General features: G+C 35.3%; 1 pseudogene; it reads left to right on the top strand.

The window, feature by feature from the left end:
- The first annotated feature begins 6,763 nt into the window (after positions 1–6,763).
- Positions 6,764–19,114, top strand: LOC125829061 (uncharacterized; annotated as a pseudogene).
- Positions 19,115–19,863: the final 749 nt, after the last annotated feature.

The following is a 19,863-nucleotide window of genomic DNA, read 5'->3' as shown; positions in this document are numbered from 1 at the left end:
TGAGGGTATATGTGATTGATTTTGGAGGGCATTGGGATAAGTTCTTACCTTTGTGTTAATTCTCCTATAATAATAGTTATCACTCCAACATTGATATGGCACTGTTCGAGGCACTCTATGGGAGGGGATATAGATCACCCATAGGATGGTCTGAGGTTGGCAATGTGAAACCTTTAGGGTTGATTTAGTGAATGATGCTCAAGATAAGGTGAGAAGTATTCAAGCTAAGCTTTTAGCAGCCCAGAGTACACAAAAGAAGTATGCGGATCATAAGGTAAGAGACATGGCGTTTCAATCCGGTGAAAATGTTCTTCTTAAAGTATCACCCATAAAAGGGGTGATGAGATTTCGTAAGAAGGGTAAGTTAAGTCCTAGATACATTGGTCCATTTGAAATTCTTGAATGTGTGGGACCGGTAGCATATAGATTGGCTTTACCTCCTAATTTATCAAGTGTTCATTCGGTATTTCATGTATCCATGTTGAAGAGGTATCATGGTGAGGGGATTATATCATTAAGTGAGACTCAATTGTGTTAGACAAAGACCTCCAATATGAGGAAGAACCGATTGCAATTCTTGATCGTGATGTGCGCAAGTTGAGGACCAAGGAGATTAAGTCCATGAAAGTTCAATGGAAGCATCGTCCAATTGAGGAAGCTACTTGGGAAACCGAGAGGGACATGTGAGACAAGTATCCCCAATTGTTCGTCGATTCAGGTACTACTTCATTCCTTCTTTAGCCTATTTTCCTAAGTTTTGTCACTCAGGGACGAGTGATGGGTAAATTGATATCTATTGTAACGAACTGTTCATGGGAAAATTTGGGGCCAAAAAACTTTTTCGTAGTATTTGGATTTTCCCAACCTTGTCCAAATTTGGACGAAATCGGAGTCATTGAGGTGTAGCGAAATTTGGTACCAATCGGGTGAACATTTATGATTTGATTACTTCAGTAGTTAGATAACTCGTTAAGGAATTCGTACGACTTTATGGAATTGAATTCGGGAAAGTAGAACTCCCTGAATCGATCTTAGCGTAAAGGGTATTTACTGAGCGTCGTGGGTTAGAGGTGTGTTATGAAATGGGAATTTTGGAATTCTTAAAATAGCTCTCTGTTTTGTTTTGGTCGCTTTGGCGGGGACTTTTGCCTCTTTGGCGTCGCTGTTGTGGCGGACCCAACGCGAATTAAAGTCGTTAATAAACCCCTAAACGACCTCATTATACACTTTTTGACTTTTTGAGCTAAGGAACGACCCTCAGGTGACTCCTCCTGTTTTTCGCCATTCTTAAGGCTAAAGGTAAGCTTTTCACTCCTCGAATCCGTTCTTCGATCGGTAGAACGTAATAGAATGGGTGAATATTGATGGGGGAGGTTATGTTATAGATTCTACAGTAGAAACAACCTTAATTTGAATAATTGGGATCATGGGTTTGATCTAGGGTTCATAGAATTGTTAGTAATCCGGGTAATTAATGATTGTTTATTGATTCCCGTATTATATTGATTGTTTGTAAACCAAGAACAAGTGGAACGAATCCGAAAAGGGAAGGATCAAGTTTCTTAGGATTTCAAGTTTGTTTCGAGGTAGGTGATGGTTGCGATTCTATGATTGTGTGATATATGTTTGTTCTTGCTTCATTATGATACTTGTATATGTATGAATGTTGCAATGTTGATCACACTTGCTGTAAATGAGATAGATAATTGATGAATGCCATGAAATCATGACTTAAATGTATGATCTTGATGATATACTTATGATTGTGATTGTGATTGTGGTGTGTGAATAAGATCGGTTGCCACGTTTTGGCATAAAAATGGGATCAGTTGCCACGTTCTGGCATAAATATGGGATCGGTTGCCACGTTCCGGCATGCTAATTGTTTGGATTGGGTTCCATGAGAGGACCAATGATTTGATATAAAATGTGAAGTTGCTCGTTGTTCGTAAATGTTGATGATGTTGTATATGTTGATATATATGCATGTGATTATAATGTTGTTTGACTTGTTTATGTTGCACTAGTGGGATAGCCGCGTAATCCTACCAGTACACTGTGGTTCTGTATTGATTTTGCACTTGCTCTTATTTTGTTGAGTACATGGCATCTTCAAGCGGCTATTGACAGACCTCGCTTAGGAGATCAGTGATCGTCACTTCGAATTCAAGGGTGAGCAGTTCTTCCGGGCTGCCATGGAATTCTCTTTCGTCTAAGTCCACCATTTACGGACTTAGACCTTTGTTTTAGTTAGTTCATTAGTATGGAGTTGTATCCCTTTTTGTTTAGACTTGGATCATTGTTAGATGTTTTGGTACATTGACTTTCAGGTTCTAGGTTATTTCTTCCGCGTTGTCAGTTATTATCGTTAGACTTTTGTTAGAGTTTATGGGAACTCTATTTTTATTTCCTTAGTGTTTGATTTAAATGCCTTAGTTTTTAGATTATTTGCTTGGTTTGGATTGTAGTAGTGGTTCTCCTACCGAAGAGTTTGTGTGGGTGTCAATCACGACAGTCTGGGTCGTGACACATCCACCTTAGGGCCCCCAAATACCCATGACGTTAATCTTTTGGCTCAAAAATACCCTTATATCTAACGGATCATACTCATTAGGAGGATGGAGGGCAATATTGTACCAAATCATATAGTTTAAGGGCATTTTAGCCAATTTTTCCGTTAAAATAATATGAAAGTACTTAATATATAAGCTCACATGATTGACTTGATTTTGAATTTTCTAGTAAATTAAAAATAAAAAAGGTTAGGCATCTACTCTATACACCTCCACCCACCCCCACCCTTCACTTCCTATCTCTTCCATTTCTTTTTTCTATTTGGATCTTGTTTACCATTTTAATTATTTTTTTTCAATTTATGAAAAATAAGAGAGAAAAAAAGGAGGAAAATAACGATGCATTCATACAAAAATAATTAGTTTAATAAAAAATAATTTAATTAAGCAAATATGTATGAATATTACATTTTTCTTTTGTGTGTACCCAAAATTCAAAATAAAATAAAAATAATTATTTCTCTTATCCTCACCTTCATCCCACCATAACAATAATACAAATTAAAAGAATATAAACATGTGAGTTCGATTTCAAGTTTGAGTCCCGGATATCCTAATTAAGAATAAGAGATTAAAAAAAGTTATAAAATAGAAAATGAACAAGACATTTGGATAATTGATAGAAAATTTTATTTAATGAAAAAAAATAATTTTTTAGATGGACAATCGGTTGGGGTGAATATGAATTTTAGTTGGATCTCCATTTATGAGTTGGGTTATGTTATAAATTGGGGGTTGATTTAAAAAAGGCTGATATGAAGATCTCGTGAAATTGATTATTTTTTTAATATTATTTTCAAGTGTATCGGGTAAAAATATGAATCATATGTTGTTTTATAAAAAAATAATTTTTTTAAAAATATCATTTTTATTATTTATTTGAGAAATCACATTAAGCAACATAATAAATAAATATTTAATAATTTTACTTTAAGGATGCTATTGAAAATAAGGATAAATATGAGTCAAATGATTAACGTCGAGGATATTTTTGAGTCAAAAGGTGGACGCCAGGGGTATTTTAGAGCCGAAAGGTGGATGGAGGGTAATTTTATACCAATTCGAATACTTGAGGAGCATGTTAGGCCCTTCTCCGTATCTTTGATAGTAAAGAGTAAATCCATGAAAAAGTTAATATAAGACTTTTGGAGACAATTATAGCCATTATCTAAATTTAATAGGATCCCAAATTAATAGCAACATATTTTTTGTGCATTTATCCTTGAATGATCATATTTGTGAACCGTGGAAAGAAAGCTTACAGAGAATTATGAGCAAAAGGTGAAAATTTATTACAATTATTTAGTTATAATTAAAGTAGTGTATAAAATCATTATATCATGACATTTTGGTTAAATAAAAATATTAATTCAAGAATACTAATAGCAAATAAAAGCTAAAAATTTGAGAGATGGAAAAACATGTCGAGTTACTGAATGTCGAAATTAGAATAATCATCTCATTCACCTTTTATCACCTTTAAATTTCATGGTTGTACACTATAAATTTGATTTAAAATACTCAAGAGTATGTATGCAGTTTAGCATGTTTAGGTATATGTTAGTATTGTTTTTAGTACACATTAAGTAATGACATATGTTAATTATGCATGTGCGAACGTGCCCAGAACTAGTATATAATAATCATAAGTAATCATTAATTCCAATTTCCACCAGTCACAAAACACAACTATGTTTAAAGACTGATCAATATGTCATACAACTCATATTTACATACTAGAAATTAAGTAAAGTCAAAATATGAGTTATCACTGTTGTTTCCCCCACCCTTAAGCATCCAAGTAACCTTCACCGAATTCATGGAACTTATTCAAAACTACTAGCTTAATATTTATTTCGAAGCTAACTACTTTCTTTCTTGTTTTAAGACCCATTTATTAGCAACACATTTTTAATCCTCATTACAACATCATCCTTCTTCTTTACTCAAAATATGACTTATGACATCCTTAGGAGGACCCCTTACGAAAATAGAATAAAACTCTTAAAAGTTACAGTACGTAAAACGATTAGGTTACTATTTTACGGGTCTTCTCTATGGCGAAGGGTATTCAAGCCATCATGTGGTTAGCATTACCTTTATAGATTTTCATCACCCCCAACTTAGGCTTTTAGCCTCAATTTCCAACTTTTGGAGTTCAAAGAGGGAAGGGTTGAAAAGAGGTTTTGTTTTCTCGAAAGAGTAAGACTTGTAATGTGGTTGTCAAAGAAACACTATTAGGCTCAAAAGGGATCAACTAGGGATACATTTAGTGCAATGGTAGGGCTTTTAGGTATAGTGGGCTTCTCAAAAATCACAAAGAAAGGCTAAGATCATTTCTCCAATTAAAAGCAATCAAGACCAACCGGACAAGTTCTAGATGGAACAAGTAAATACAAGAGTTTATTCAACAACCTCACCACATATGACATGCAAATTAATCAAGATGGTTGATTTTTTACCTCCTCACAAGAACAAATGATATCATGCTTGATAACCACCAATGAGTCAAAAATCACAAAGATAGTCAAAGAGTTGTCACAAGATTATTCCCATCATGTATTCATTTTCAATAATTTTGAGGGGGTGCTCACTTTTTCTTTCTTCATTGCAAGACTATTTATTAGTACCAAACAAATCATATCTTCCCTAAAAGACGCCGATTCACCCTGAAAAAAATGTCACCATATTCATCACCGAGCAAGTTCATACATCCCTTCGAGATATGACTACTCAGGCTTCACCACACAAACCCCTCACAACATATACTCTCAACCAAATGACGATTTGTCCTTACGAAAGTTGTCACTATATTTATCGGGCACAGTGAAAATAAAAATAAGACTGATTTAAACACAATTTAATCATCACAAATTCGATACAATCACAAAACAGTCCGACTAGGATACAACATCCAACAAATTAATAAAACAACATGATAAGGGCAGATCAATTCTGTGCACTTATTTAAGATGTTAGAGTATCGAGAGTTACTATTTTTGATATGTTGTATAGACTCCATATTTCCATGCTAATCTAAGGATATAAAGTAATGATATATTTCAGCTCTTGTAACAGAGCCAACATAATTTTTACAGAATTTCATAATTCAATCACAACAAAATGGAGAAAAGTCATCATAAAATGTCTATTTTAAATCCATAAAATATTATTAAGACAATTTATGACTATTTCCTCCTCTTCTTCTTGAGTACAATCCTTAAAATGAAACAAAAGCACATTAGTTTGGTAAGTGTCATGTGCAATTATTTTATAGATTAATGTGCGTCCAAAATAATTTAGAATTAATTTTAATGTAACAAGAAACAAAATCCGAGCATGGTTTAGTTTATAATATAATTGAATACTATTCTAAAATGAAATAATTTTCTATTTTTCTTTCCTCAATATCTTTAAACACAATAATTTGTAGGTGTCAAGTGTAATTATTTTATGTACAGATCTGCCTTGAAACTAATTTAGAAATATTTTTAATGTAAAAAAAAATAACTAAAATTTGAGCTTGATTTGATTTTTAATATAATTGAAATCAATATAAAGTTTCTACTAAATATGGTTTCTTCCAAAATTGGAAAAAAATTATAATGTGCTTTAATGAGCACTGCAACGATAATAATCATACACATATCTTCATTTAATATTCAATAAATATTTGAATTTTATAAATCATTAAATGAATTTGTATTATATTATTTAAATATTATTAAAATTAATATTTCAATTTTCTTGGCCAATATTTCAATTTTCACTTGTTTCAATATTTATCTTTTTTACATCCATAAATTAAAATATACAAATTTTCAATCTTTCATTAGAAAACATTTGTTAATACTCTATAGGCATTTTTTTTTATAGATACTACTTACTTAGATCTAAATCAATTAAATTATTTTCCTAATAAGAAAAGTTAGACTCAAAGAGATTTGTTCTACATAAGACTAGAGTCATAACTACATTAATCTCAAGATGATGGAATCTAATTTGATATCAAATATACCCTCATTTATTTTTATGCCAAAATAGTACCCATGACAACTACGCATTCTCTAATTCAAATTATTCAAAAATTTATTTGTACCCTATAAACAGGAGGCAATTCTTAGCAAAGAAACACACAACAACAATAAGAATAATAAATCCATTTCTCCTCCTCTTCCTCATTTTTAACCATGGTTAGAAAGAAAGTGAAGCTGGCTTTCATGGAAAATAACACTAAGAGGAGAGTCATATAGAAAACGACAAGAGGGATTCTTAACCAAGGCTCGTGAACTTTACACCCTTTGCGATGTTGAATTGGCTACCTTAGTCAATAGCCCTTACCATAATGAACCTAAGTTGTTTCCAAATCATGAAGCTGCTACTGGTATCTTTACAAAGTTTATCGATCTTCCAGAGGAGAAGAAATCAAAAAACATGAAAACACAAGAAAAGATAACCATGAAAAGGAACGAGAAAATTAAGAATGAACTTGAGAAGGTAAGGAAGGAAAACATGAAAATAGAGTATACAAACCAGATGTATGGATTGTTGAATGGTGAAGAGATGCCCAATAGTAGGCACCCAGAAGATCTCAACGATCTTTGTTATGTGATCAATAAAAACCTCAAGCTGATAAATGATGGGATCAAAGAAAAAACCACGAAGAAAGCTCTATATCAAATGTTGCTCAACCTATTGTTGGACCGATGAATTCTAGTGGGACCAGCTTCAACATGTCATGGGCTCCTCTTTTGGCCCTTGTTGATGCTCCAGTACTATCCGAGATTCCTCTTTTGGTCCATCTACTGTACCTAGTGGGACCAACTTCAAGAGGGCAAGGGCTCCTCTTAATTTGGTTCCTGATGTAACTCCAACATCGATGGTTCCTCTGACCTCTCCATTGATGGCTCTTTCAAGCGATCCTGCTCAAGTACCTCAATTAATGTTCCCTTTGAGGACTCCTCCTCAAACGGTTCCACTTGTGGATCTATAACGACCCCAACTGTCGTTATTTAGGAAAAGTAAAACTTTGGGAAATTACTGAGTCACTATCCCGCCAGTGTCACGACCCGAGCCTACACCCTGGACGTGGCCGGCATTCGAGAATCATTGTTGGTCCCCAAGCGAACCCTCATCCTGGCTGACTACAAGTGAAAGACTAACTCAAGCATACAAAGCTTAAGAACTGAATAAAATCCAATAAAACTCAACTTTGCAAATCTTTAACTCAAATGAACAACTCAAAATAAAAATTCAACTAGCCAACAGTAGGCACTCGAGTCTTTAATACATTTAAGAAGATAAATGAAACAAACTTCTCAAATTCTACAGTCTATCTACGAAGCCTCTAACTGACAAAGATGGAAGTCGAAACAAGACCCACGACATCCTGACAAAAATGAAAAGTAAATGAAATCCTCCGGAAGCAAGGAGGCTCACCATAGCTAACTCGAACTGCATGTGGTATCAATGAAGTGCTTGTTGATGACCCTGAATACTTGTATCTACATCATGAAACGATACAGGCCAAATGGCTCAGTACGTGGAATGTACGAGCATGTAAGGGGAATTCTAAAGTATAACATAAGCTTGAACTTGATAAAAGGAAACATACTTACATCTTCTTAACTCACTCAACTAACTCAACTCAGGAATAAGATACTCAACTCAAAGATAAAATATTCAACTCAGTAAAATAAGGCTCAACTCAATAATAAGATATTTAACGCAGTGAAATAAGGATCAACTCAATGATAAGACACTCGACTCTTGGTACTCAAACTCTGGATACTTAACTCAATATAAAGCAACAATAAGAGATGCAATATATGAAAAGCTTTTAAAACAGTAGAAAGCAACTCAATGTATTTAAGAATACAATATACTCAGTTTGTATGCGAGGATACAATATAAACTTTGTTTATATATGAAATACAAGTAAACTCTGTGTATATAAAAATACAAATATCTCTGTGGGAGTTTCTCTAACCGTCAACCATCACTATGAGCTATGTGATGATACAACATCTCGCCCACGCTTCCAGAACTGTCCTATACTTTGTCAGGGTATAAGACCTACTCACTAAGTGGTTCCACTAGTCTATGCTAAAAAGCATTAAGGAATCATCTAAAAAGTATGACCCTTTTCTACCCATGTTGGCTATATGGTTGATGGGGCTATGAGTTATCTGAACTCTCCCTCATATCAGTGCTCAATACTACTCCCAAAATATACTAGCTCATATGTTTAAAAACATAACTTTTTATGTGGTTTGAGATTATTACTCAAAAATCTTTCTCTTAAAAGAGATGGTACTCAAAACAACTCAAAACTCTTTTGGAAATCTTAGTTTCCTCTCATCTTAAATGTGAAAACATTTACTCTTTAGAGTACTTAGTTCTCATATATCATTTTTAAAGAAAATGAACTCAACTATGCTCTTTCTCAAAAACATTTCAAAATAATATTATAATATGATCATTGATGACTCGAGAAGTCATATTGCATAGACATTGATGGTATATCTGGATACCATACTGCTCATACATTGATGGCATACTCAATTGTCATACTAATCATGTTTTAGAAACTCTTTTGTCAAAACTCATCTTTACTTTCTCAAAACTCAGTTAAGAACAGTGTTGGCTTTAAAAAACTTTTTAAAATTTATAACTCAATCATAGGGTTTATGTGGAATTATTAACATGAACAACTCAACTTAGGAATCTTACTAGAAATAAAAAACCTCAGTACTCAAAACTCAAGACTAAATGATAATACTCATCTCTAGACTGCTCGACTCATAGGGTTCATGCGGAATTATGGGCATGAACAACTCAACTCAAGGGCTTCATGGGTAACATGTAGTAGTCCCATCAGTAGGAATATAATCTCAAAAGGATTAGGAACTCAATGCTCAAAGACTTAGAACTCGAAGATGCTACTCCTCTCGAAGATACTCAATGTATGGTGTTCATGTGGAATTTATGAGCATGAACGACTCGAATCAAGGGTCTAAAGAACATTATGAAACTCATGTATACAACTCTTCTCATTCTCATACTTACTTCCTCAAAACTCACTTTAAAACTCAAGTGTTGGCTTAGAAAACTTCTCAAGATATATAACTCAAAATAGGGTTCATACTGAATTATAAACATGAGAAAATCAACTCAAGGATCTCAATAAAAATATAGAAACTCAATAATTAGGAATAGAGCATTTTAAAAGAATCAGGAATTCAAGAACTCAAAATCAACTTAGCTCAAGAATACTCAAGTCTAGGGGTAGAATCCTATATTTCTCTTTTACTGATTTGGAAGTAGATGTAGGGCATGAGGACGGACTAGTCCAACACTATAATAGCCTTACATACTTGAAAAAAATAAGGTTCTTGAAGAATCTTGAAGAAGAACTTGATTAGAAGCCTTGAAACCCTAGCTTAAAGGTAAACAATCAAGAAAACCTTTCTTGAGATTCTTGAATTAGTTTCTTGAAATCTCTATGGCCAAGATTTATTATTTTCATTAGTGATTCATAATTGTATGGAGGAACTTGAGTTATAAGTAATGGAATTCTTGGAGAAAACTTACCTTGAAGAAGAATCTTGAAAAAGATTGAAAGAATCTTGAATGGAGTCTTCTACTTTAAGTTTTCCTTAGGGTTTGAGAGAGAAGAGAATGATGGATTAAAAGATGAAAATCTGATTGTTTTGAGCCTTTTATTAGTCAAGAAATTTGTTTAAGGTTTTCTTTGAGGTAAAAAAACAAAAACAACCCTTTTTAATGTTTTCCTGTCGGCTAAATTCGTAACAGCACTGTATAGGTTACTAAAATAGTCATAACTTTTTACTCAGAAATTGGATTGAAGCAAAAATCATGGTGTTGGAAAGTAGATTCAAATAATTTGATTTAATAGGTTATGTCTCACGTAACTCTTTATATTCTAAGAGATATGGTCGTTTTAAGTTGACCCAATAGAATCTTACATCAAAACTTAATCGATAAGGAAACTTCAAGAACACTTATCAAGAACTTATCAAGAAATTAAATTGCTCAATATTTATGGATAGATTCGCAAAAGAAACTCATGATTGGTGTGTGGATGAATGAACCCAACACTATGGAAGCTTACATACCTCAAAGAACTAGGTTCTTGACAAAATCTTGAATTTCTTGAACGAATGCTTTGATCATCTCCTTTTTTATCTTCTTTTCTCTTCTTGAACTCTCAACTAAAACCCTAGGCATATATTAGGATTATAAAACTGAACCTAATAGGATTAGAACCTTAAAGCCTTACTAAAAATGAATTAATCTGATTTGATAAGGAAAAGACCAAAATACCCCTCATATTTTCGGGTAACTTTCCTTAATTGGACAACCTAACTTCAAACATGCATATATCCCTCATATGAGCTCGACATTTTGCAAACTCGGTGACGTTGGAAAGATAATTCTAAGACCTTTCATTAGCCATATTGTAGCCCACCTAACTCATCCTGCACTGAGAGTTATAGTCGTTTGAAGTTGACCCAAAACTCATAACTTAAGCATAACTTGCAAAATTTTAGATTTTGCTATTTCCAATTTAGTTATTTTTGGAACTCAAGGTTCTATATCTAGTGACCTGACCTTAATACTTAAGAAATTTTAAATTCCTTGGTAAAATCCTACGCACAACGAAGAATGGTTCGAGTCTTAGTTCAAAAAATTTATGGGTTATTACAGCCAGGGCGGGCCAAATGCCGCTAGGGCAGCGGTGCCACGGCGGGGTAAGCTGGCGCCAGAGCGGGATAGGTGAGACAAAATATAAATAACGTGAAATCTTATTTTGTCCTTCTTCCTAAAACACCTAATTTAGACGTAAACCACCCTAGAAACTCCCAAAAAGTTGTTCTAAGCTTGGGAAGGAAAAAGAATGAGATTTCTAGCTTAAGGAGATCGATAGATTGTGGATTTCCGGTCAAGATCACCGTCACGAAGTCCGAAAACAAGAATTGAAGCCAAAAATCCCGTGCAGCTACTTGGCGCCCAGGTAGGGTAGGTTTATTAATTGAGTAGTTATAAATTTGTGCTCACTGCGTAGTATAATGTAAGCTAATGATAAGATTTATGTGTACACCTTCGTGCACTGAATAAAAGATGATTAAATCCTAGGAAGAAACCTTAGACGATGAACTAGGGCTAGGTGATGGTTTGATTTCTTGGTTGCGTGATATATGTTGACGATTATTGTATTATGATGTGTGGGTGTATTTGAATGAAGCATTATGTATGAATGAAGAACTACATACCATGAATCACCACTTGTTGTATGATTGTGATTGTGGTTTGTTGAATGGATCGGATGTTGCGTTCTAACTAGGATCGATTGCCATGTTCCGACAAAATTATATGGAACGATTGCCACGTTCCGGCATAATTATATTGATCGGTTGCCATGTTCCAGCATAATTATATGGATCGGTTGCCACGTTCTGGCATAATTATATGGATCGGATTCCACGTTTCAGCATAATTATGTCACGACCCGGGAGCACCTCGTAGTCGTATATGGTGTACTCGACCTCGAAGAGGTCTAATACAAGCCTCTTAGCATTCATTCATCGCATAGACACTAAAACCATAAGGAATTAAAAACTTTCTTTACCGGGAAAACATTTCATAAAAAAAAAAAAAATAGCAAGCGGAAGACTTTCTAGACTTTATACTTGATGTCTCAAAACCATCTAATACTTTAGAGTACAAAATTCGGGACTAATCCCATACACAACTTAAACAATACTAAAAAGACATAAAAGAACATATTGGGTATTGTCCCCGAATCTATGAGGACTCACCAAGTCTTCATCTTCAACACTTAGAAACCTATCAAATAGCCATGCCATGTCATCATCTCCAAATCCCAACACTTTAGTCCAAAAAGGGAAAGAAAGGGGTTAGCACAATTAAGTACTAAGTATGGAGACCATGCAAAAACATGTCAAAAAGGACATTTTCAAGGAAGTAAATGCTTTCATATCATTTGATAAAACCTTTCCTTTACAAGTATAAGAGACATAATACAAGTCAACATTAACATATAAGACCATGGCTAACCATACATATACTCAACATATGTCCATATACAACCCATGCTTAACTTTAAAAGAACACATGTCATTTCATTACCATAGGACCTCTACCTAATATAACCTTAAGACACACTTGAGTGAGACAAGAAGTGACCACCCATACAACCTCTTCAAGCACACTTAAGTGTTTCCCAAGATTACCTTAGATAAGGACATTTCCTTTACAACATAACATCAATAGACCAACATTCTTTAAGAAACCATTTTGGAGACATTCAAGCACATAAGGGGACTTTCACATAATAGTCGTTAGACTTAGGGAACTCACTTTAGTATCTTCAAAGCCTACTCGTGCCATGTGTAGATAGCATCCCATACTACTACTTACACGTTGTAGAACCTATCCAATAACTAGAGTGCACATCCCACATGATGAGAATAGGCATAACCAACATAGAGCATACTAGCTAGGTATGGAATCCAGAGTCTATCCTACTCCGTGGAGGTTGTTCTACGTGCCAAAGGTAGAACTAGTAACCAACCCATGTAGGCACATGGTTTAGGGGATGTCCAAGGAAGTTCATTGTGCCCTAGTCTCATGCTCAAGTAGGGCCACCATCCTAACCACATCCACTCAGTTCTAGCCTTGTTTCCCATAGAGTATTTTCATTCACATATGTACAAAAGAGGGTTCCTTTTCTAGTTCAACCAACTCATAGTATCTTTTCCCAAGAAAGGCCCCATTTCTTAGTTATGGTCAATCAAGGTTCATAATGTAACATCCAACAATTTGAAATAACTTTGAAAAAGCTTGAAATTGGAAATAGCCATTTTTGGAAAAATGTGAAAAATTTCAAATCTGGAAAATTTGGCTAAGTATGGAAAATAATGAGTTTTTGGCCAACTTTGAACAGTTATAAATCCTAACTCAGGATGATCTAGGTGTTGTTCCAGTTATGTTTGCAAATTCCGTGGAATGATCTTTCCAACGCCATAAAGTTTGCTCGTTTCCGAGTTCGTATGAGCGAGTTATGCCCTTTGAAAGTTGGGCAGTTGGCAGGAAATCTGTCCGGAAAATTGTAAGGGTATTTTGGTCTTTTCCCTAGCCTTGTCTTTGGATATATATTAAGGTTTAAGACTTGTTGTGATCAGTTTTCCTCATGTTTAAGGAGTGAAAGTAAGGGTTTGAGAGTGAAGAAGAAGAAGCAAGTTTTCGTCGAAGATCGTCGTGGATATCGTCGGGGGTGATCCCTATTAGGTATGTGAGTTCTTTGTGTGGGTTGATCCTTTCCCCCACACACCAAGCTCATTTTTATGATTTGAGAAAATATTGGATTTGTTGTTAAAGTTGTTGGTTGGAATTGTTGAAGTTGTAGTTGTGTTGTGTTGTAGTTCTTGTTGGTTTGGTGTGTGTTTCCGGTGGTTTTTATGAGTTGAATCTATGTTATATTGAGAGGTTTATGGTTTTAAGTGTTTGAGGATGGAAACCTTGAGGTGTAGAAGGTTTAGAGTTGGAGAAAACTAAGGAGAAAAGTCAAGTTTTCGGGGAAAAAGGGTGGGGCGTCGCGCCTGTCAGCGCGCCCCAAGAGGGACTCTGAACTTTCCCCCTTGGGGCGGCGCACCTCTCAGAGCGCCAGCAGGCCATCTCTGAAGTATTTGGCTTGGCGCTCCGCGCCTCTCAGAGCGCCAAGAGCGCCAAGTTTTCCCATTCTTTCCAAACTCTCTCATGCATGTTCCTAGGTATTGTACCTATGTTCCCAAGTTGTTTCCAACACTCCAAGGTATGTTTAAACATCAAGAACTCATCCATATCATGTGATCAAACACCTTGAATTCATAATTCCGATTCAAGGAAAGTTAGTTTCCAAGTCAAGTGAAGTTAAGGGGTGAGTCTATAAGTTCAAGAAGGGAGTCAAGCAAGTTTTAAAGTTAAGTCATGAGTTTTTATTGAATGTTTAACTTCATTAATGCTCAAGAGTTTCAAGTCAAGTAAAGAGTTAAGTCAAGTTTCAAGTTAAGTCAAGTAAGAGTTTCAAGTTAAGTCAAGTAAGAGTTTCAAGTTGAATCAAGAGCATAAAGTCGAGTTCATTTCTCGAAAGTTATTAGGGAATTATGTATTTCCAAAAGAGATTTTTAAATGTTTTTACATTTGAGTAAGAAAGGAACATCGATTTCCAAGAGAGCCTTTGGGCTAAGTTTTGAGTAATTATCTCAAATAAAGAAAAATGTGTTTAAAACACTTATGAGCTAAGTATTTTTGGGAGTAGTCTTAAGCACCAAATTGGAGACACGAGTTCCTATAAACTCAACTCTCCATAAGAGCCATGTAGCCAACATGGGAGTTAACGGGTCATACTTTTTAGATGAATCCGTAAAGTTAAGCTAGTGGATCCACTTGGTAAAGTTAGCTTCTTATATCACGGCAAGGTATAGGATGGTCCTCGGGCAACATGAGGTAAAATGTTGTATCATTAGCTTCCTATATCACGGCAAGGTATAGGATGGTCCTCGGGCAACGTGAGATAAAACGTTGTATCATTAGCAACCTATATCGATGGCAAGGTATAGGATGGTCCTCGGGCAACGTGAGGTAAAACGTTGTATTACCACTAAGGCTCCTAATGGTGATTGTCGGTGAAAGAGTCTCCCACTAAAGTTATATTACTTTTATATAAGTAAAGTTGAGTTGTTATTGTTTTATCTTTAACAAAGCTAAGTTGTTTACACTGTTTTACAAGCTTTATATATTGCATGTGTCTTATTGCTTTATATATTGAGTTCAGTTATTCATGAGTTGAACAGAGCCAAGGTAAGAGTTCCTTTGTACTCTTTTCAAGCTTGAGTTGTGGTTTAGCTTTCCAGCTCACATACTCGTACATTCAATGTACTGAGGTCAGTTGGCCTGCATCTTATTATGATGCAGATACAGGTACCCAGGGCCAGCATCCGGTTCACCGTTGATCCAGTTGAGTACTTCAGAGTCAGTGGTGAGCCTCTTTGCATTCCGGAGGACTCAGTTATTTTGTTCTCTCAAGTTTTGTTTTATGAGGATGTCGTGGGGCATGTCCCAGCATCCCTCTCAGTATTTTAGAGGCTTCATAGACAGTCAGTCAGTTGGTTTGTAGTCTCTCATCTATGTATATATGTAAATATTCTATTTTGAGACTCGAGTTGCCTTTTTGGCCAGATGTTATTTTAAGCAGGTTGTTTTAAAAACCTTGCATTGCACTGAGTTATTCCGTTGAGTTAAGAAAGCCAGGCCAAGGGTTCACTTGTGGGCCAGCGATGGTCTTCGAGTGCCAGTGGGTATAGGCTCGGGGCGTGACACATAAGGATAGCTCATTTGACTTTCTTAGATAAGGATTTTCATGCCGTTCCGGCTCCATCCATCTCTAAGTCTATCATTTCACTCAAGAATAAGGTCATTACCCCTAGGGTTCACCACTTCAAGGTTTCACATTTACTTAGGAAAGCTAGACTTATGAAAGGGCACCATTTCTTAGTTCTACCGATTCAATTCTTGGCCTAGAATTCCTCTTTTAGCATTTATAGAAAGGGCACCATTTCTTAGTTCTGCCCACTTCACACATTCATGCATTCAAGACTTTAAGTAACAAGGAGGGACACTTTAGTCTACCAACCAAGTCACAACATTGTCATTTAAGGATACTTCATAATCAAACATCATTTCATATATACATCAAGAGAAGTCATACTTTAACTCACAATGCTATCCACTTTACATAGGATCATCACAAGATCACATAAAACTCATTCACATCATACCTTCACATATAGCTTCACATAAAACTTTACATATAGCTTCATAAAGGACTTTACATATAGCCTCATATATATATAATCACACAACAATACTCATACAATGCCCTTCATGGCCACAATCATAATTCCAAAGCAACAAGCAACATTTCCACCAAAGGTGGATCCAACCTAAGAAGCAATTATAGCAACATTAAGAGATCAAGTCATCTTACCATTCTCCATAATATCACAATAGAATAACATAGATAATAGTAGAATTTAGCTATACAATACAAGCTAAACATAATCCAATAATCAACATAAGCACCGATTCACTATTTTCCCATTCAAGGCTCAAATCTCATATCCTTCAATTCAACATCAATTCTTCACAATTCAACATATATAATACCATATATGAACATCCCGTACCATACTAAACACAATTCTATAATCATCTACTCAAAATCAATACACCCACTTTATGGTGAAATTTAGAGAATTTGAGAAAAACATGGGTTCATGGGGATTTCTTTCTAAAAACCATTAATAATCATTAATAACAATATAAATCATCATTTAAAACTTTTTTAATGCAAGAACCCATGCTAGAATCGAAATTAGAACTTTAGGATTTTTGAAGAACTTTGAAAATACTTTGAATTAGCTCTTTGATTGAAAAAGGAATCAAAGATAAAGAGTCCCCATACCTTAACTAAGAATCCCCAAGCAATTTGAGAAAGAACCACCTTAAAATCGTCAAACACTAACTCCTAGTTCTTGACCTTCTTCAATGGAGGATTGTAGAGAAAGATATTTGAGAGGAGGTGGGTTTCTTTCTTTATTCTAATTGGAGTGACTTAAATGAAAGAATTTTGGTAAAAAAGGGGCTTTATAATTGCTAGGAAAGGCAAAGAATAATAGTAACTCAACTTAGGAAAAGAATTAAGGACCCACAAAGTTGAACTTAAAAGTGTTCACTAAACCCGTCTAAACTCGTCCTTTTGGACAGTGCTTCACTATTTCGGGCATAACTTTTTACTCCAAGGTCAGAATTGGGCAAACTCAGTGGCATTGGAAAGAGGACTCAGAGACCTTTAATTGGATAGGTAAAGGTCCACTTAATTCATTTTGAGCTAAAATATATGACCATTTAAAGTTGACCCTTACAACTCACTAGTTCAAATAACTAGTTTCCGGACGTCACAGTCATTTCTCATCATTTCATCAAGTTCTCAACTCCAAACTCACATGTGAGGCTCTACTTTCACTAGTTCATTTTTAGGGTCGTTACAAATTATATGTATCGGTTGCCACGTTCCAGCATAAACATTGGATCGGGTACCACGTTCTGGTATGCTAACAGTTTGGGTTTGGGTTCCATAAGAGGACCATTGACTTGACAAAATTGTATATCTTGATAATTGTGGAATTGTATGTTGTTCGTAAATGATAATTGATATTGTATCTCTCTGGAATTGTTAAATGATTATGAGGACTAATAGTTCATTGTTATACTATGTTGAGTAAACTTGTTATGTATCTCATTAGTGAATGAATCGGGAAGGGCAAGTCCCAAAATGGGATGGAATACGGGAATGGCCAGGGGTTCAAGAGTCTCTAATGTTTAAGTGAAAGGTTGTCCGGGTGTTGCAAGGAATTTGTGGTTAGTGGTTAGGAAGCCTTGATAAAAGGTGCCACGTGGAAAGGACTGGGTAAGATGAAGAGAAGGTAAGGGTATGTCATGAATGGTTAGTCCGGATGTTAGTAGTTGCAATGGTGGACTCTTCTTTGAGGTAGAACGGTTAGACTATGATCAAGAACCTAGTAAGTAGGTGGACTAAGATGGTGGTTAGTAGTAAGGGTACTAGTGTAATTTGGAGGTATTCGAGAGAGAGTAAAGGTGGGGGAGTGAGTGGTTTTATTTCATGTTCTTGCTAGTTGAATTCTTATATTATGTGGTGGGCGTCGTCATGAAGGATGATGCCTACTAGTACGAGTGGTTTTGTACTGATACTACTCTTGCTATGCCTTTTTGGCATAGTCTGGTTGCAGGATCAGTGATGTTTCATACGTGAAGACGAAGACAAATCTCCAGCAGCTTCTATTTTTCCTTCCGCATGGTGGGACTTGTGTCTTTACATTATCATGTCTGGCTTTATACTCTTAGTAGCTCTTGTACATGTTTAGACTAGATCCCTGGGGTGTTAATTACTTTACAAGTCTTAATCGAAATTGTTTTAAAGGTTCATATTTATAAAATCCTGTTAGTATATTTATCTCCGTTTTCTTTAATTTTTCCGCATGTTTGATTATTGGGATATGAGGGTTCTCCTACTTAGGTGTTAGTATGTAGGTGCCCGCACGGCCCAGTGGATTGGGTCGTGACAGGATCTTTCGCAGGTTCCATCTTTGTTATCTTCACAAAGGTATCCTGAAATGGCCTATCCAATGGCTTATCCAATGTCTTCACCAATGCTTATTCCTCCAATGGCACCATAAATAAACTCTTTGACGAATATCCCCTCAATGAGTGCATCAGTGCCAATGGAGAACAATGCTAATGGCTCATTTGGCATTCCACGGAGTCCTTTATTTTCTGAGTTGTTGAGCTTGAATGATGATGAGATAATGACTTTACTTGATGATACATCTTTCGACATTCATGTTCAAGATCCAAATCACCACCACAATAACTTATAAGGATTTATGATATATTAATTATTAGTAGAAATGTCTGTACTTTGGTTTCATATAGATTTCTAAGCATGACAGTAGTACTTTTTTGTGTAATGTTAATTAAAGTATGAGAACATTATAATAAACACAAAATATATAGTACTTGTCTTCATTTAATTAAGTTAGCACTTATGTTTTGATTTTAACCTCCTTAATTTTATGAAACTTGGACACCGAGAAGTTTGTCCGAGGATCCTTCGTTTGGAACTGCCATTTTCCTTTCCAAAGTGGAATTCCTCCTTGCTTTCGCCTTTGACCTTTGCCAAACTCCACTTTTGATGTTGCCAGGTGGAATGATTCATCAACCTCGGTATCGGCAACCAAGACACCCTTCTTTGTCAAATGAATCATCAAATCATCATCCTCACACCACAACTCCGGTCAAGATTTCCAGTTGACTTTATCTCAGGTGACAGGGGCAGTAGAACACTTCACAAAATGCTCTTTGACAGCGAGCGATATCTTTGAAATTCAATCAGAACAACACTGGGTGGGTATGATATAAGATTCTTGTCTGAGTCGCGTGAATCACAAAATAGATCTATGATTTCAAGTCCACTTGTTGATTTCGAGAAAATCGAATCAATTGGCTTGGCTGTTAAACTTTTAGCTCGCAAGTAATATATATAGTATAACATAAATTTACGTATAGGACTAATTAAAAATACAAGTAGATTTAAATTGTGACCTTCTCACCAGTAATTTTTTTTAAC

This window comes from Solanum verrucosum, unplaced genomic scaffold (genome assembly GCF_900185275.1).
Source record: "Solanum verrucosum unplaced genomic scaffold, falcon-dt-bn FXZP01000007.1, whole genome shotgun sequence".
NCBI lineage: Eukaryota > Viridiplantae > Streptophyta > Magnoliopsida > Solanales > Solanaceae > Solanum > Solanum verrucosum.
Note: the sequence above shows the minus strand (reverse complement) of the source record. Positions and strands in the feature narration are given on the sequence as shown.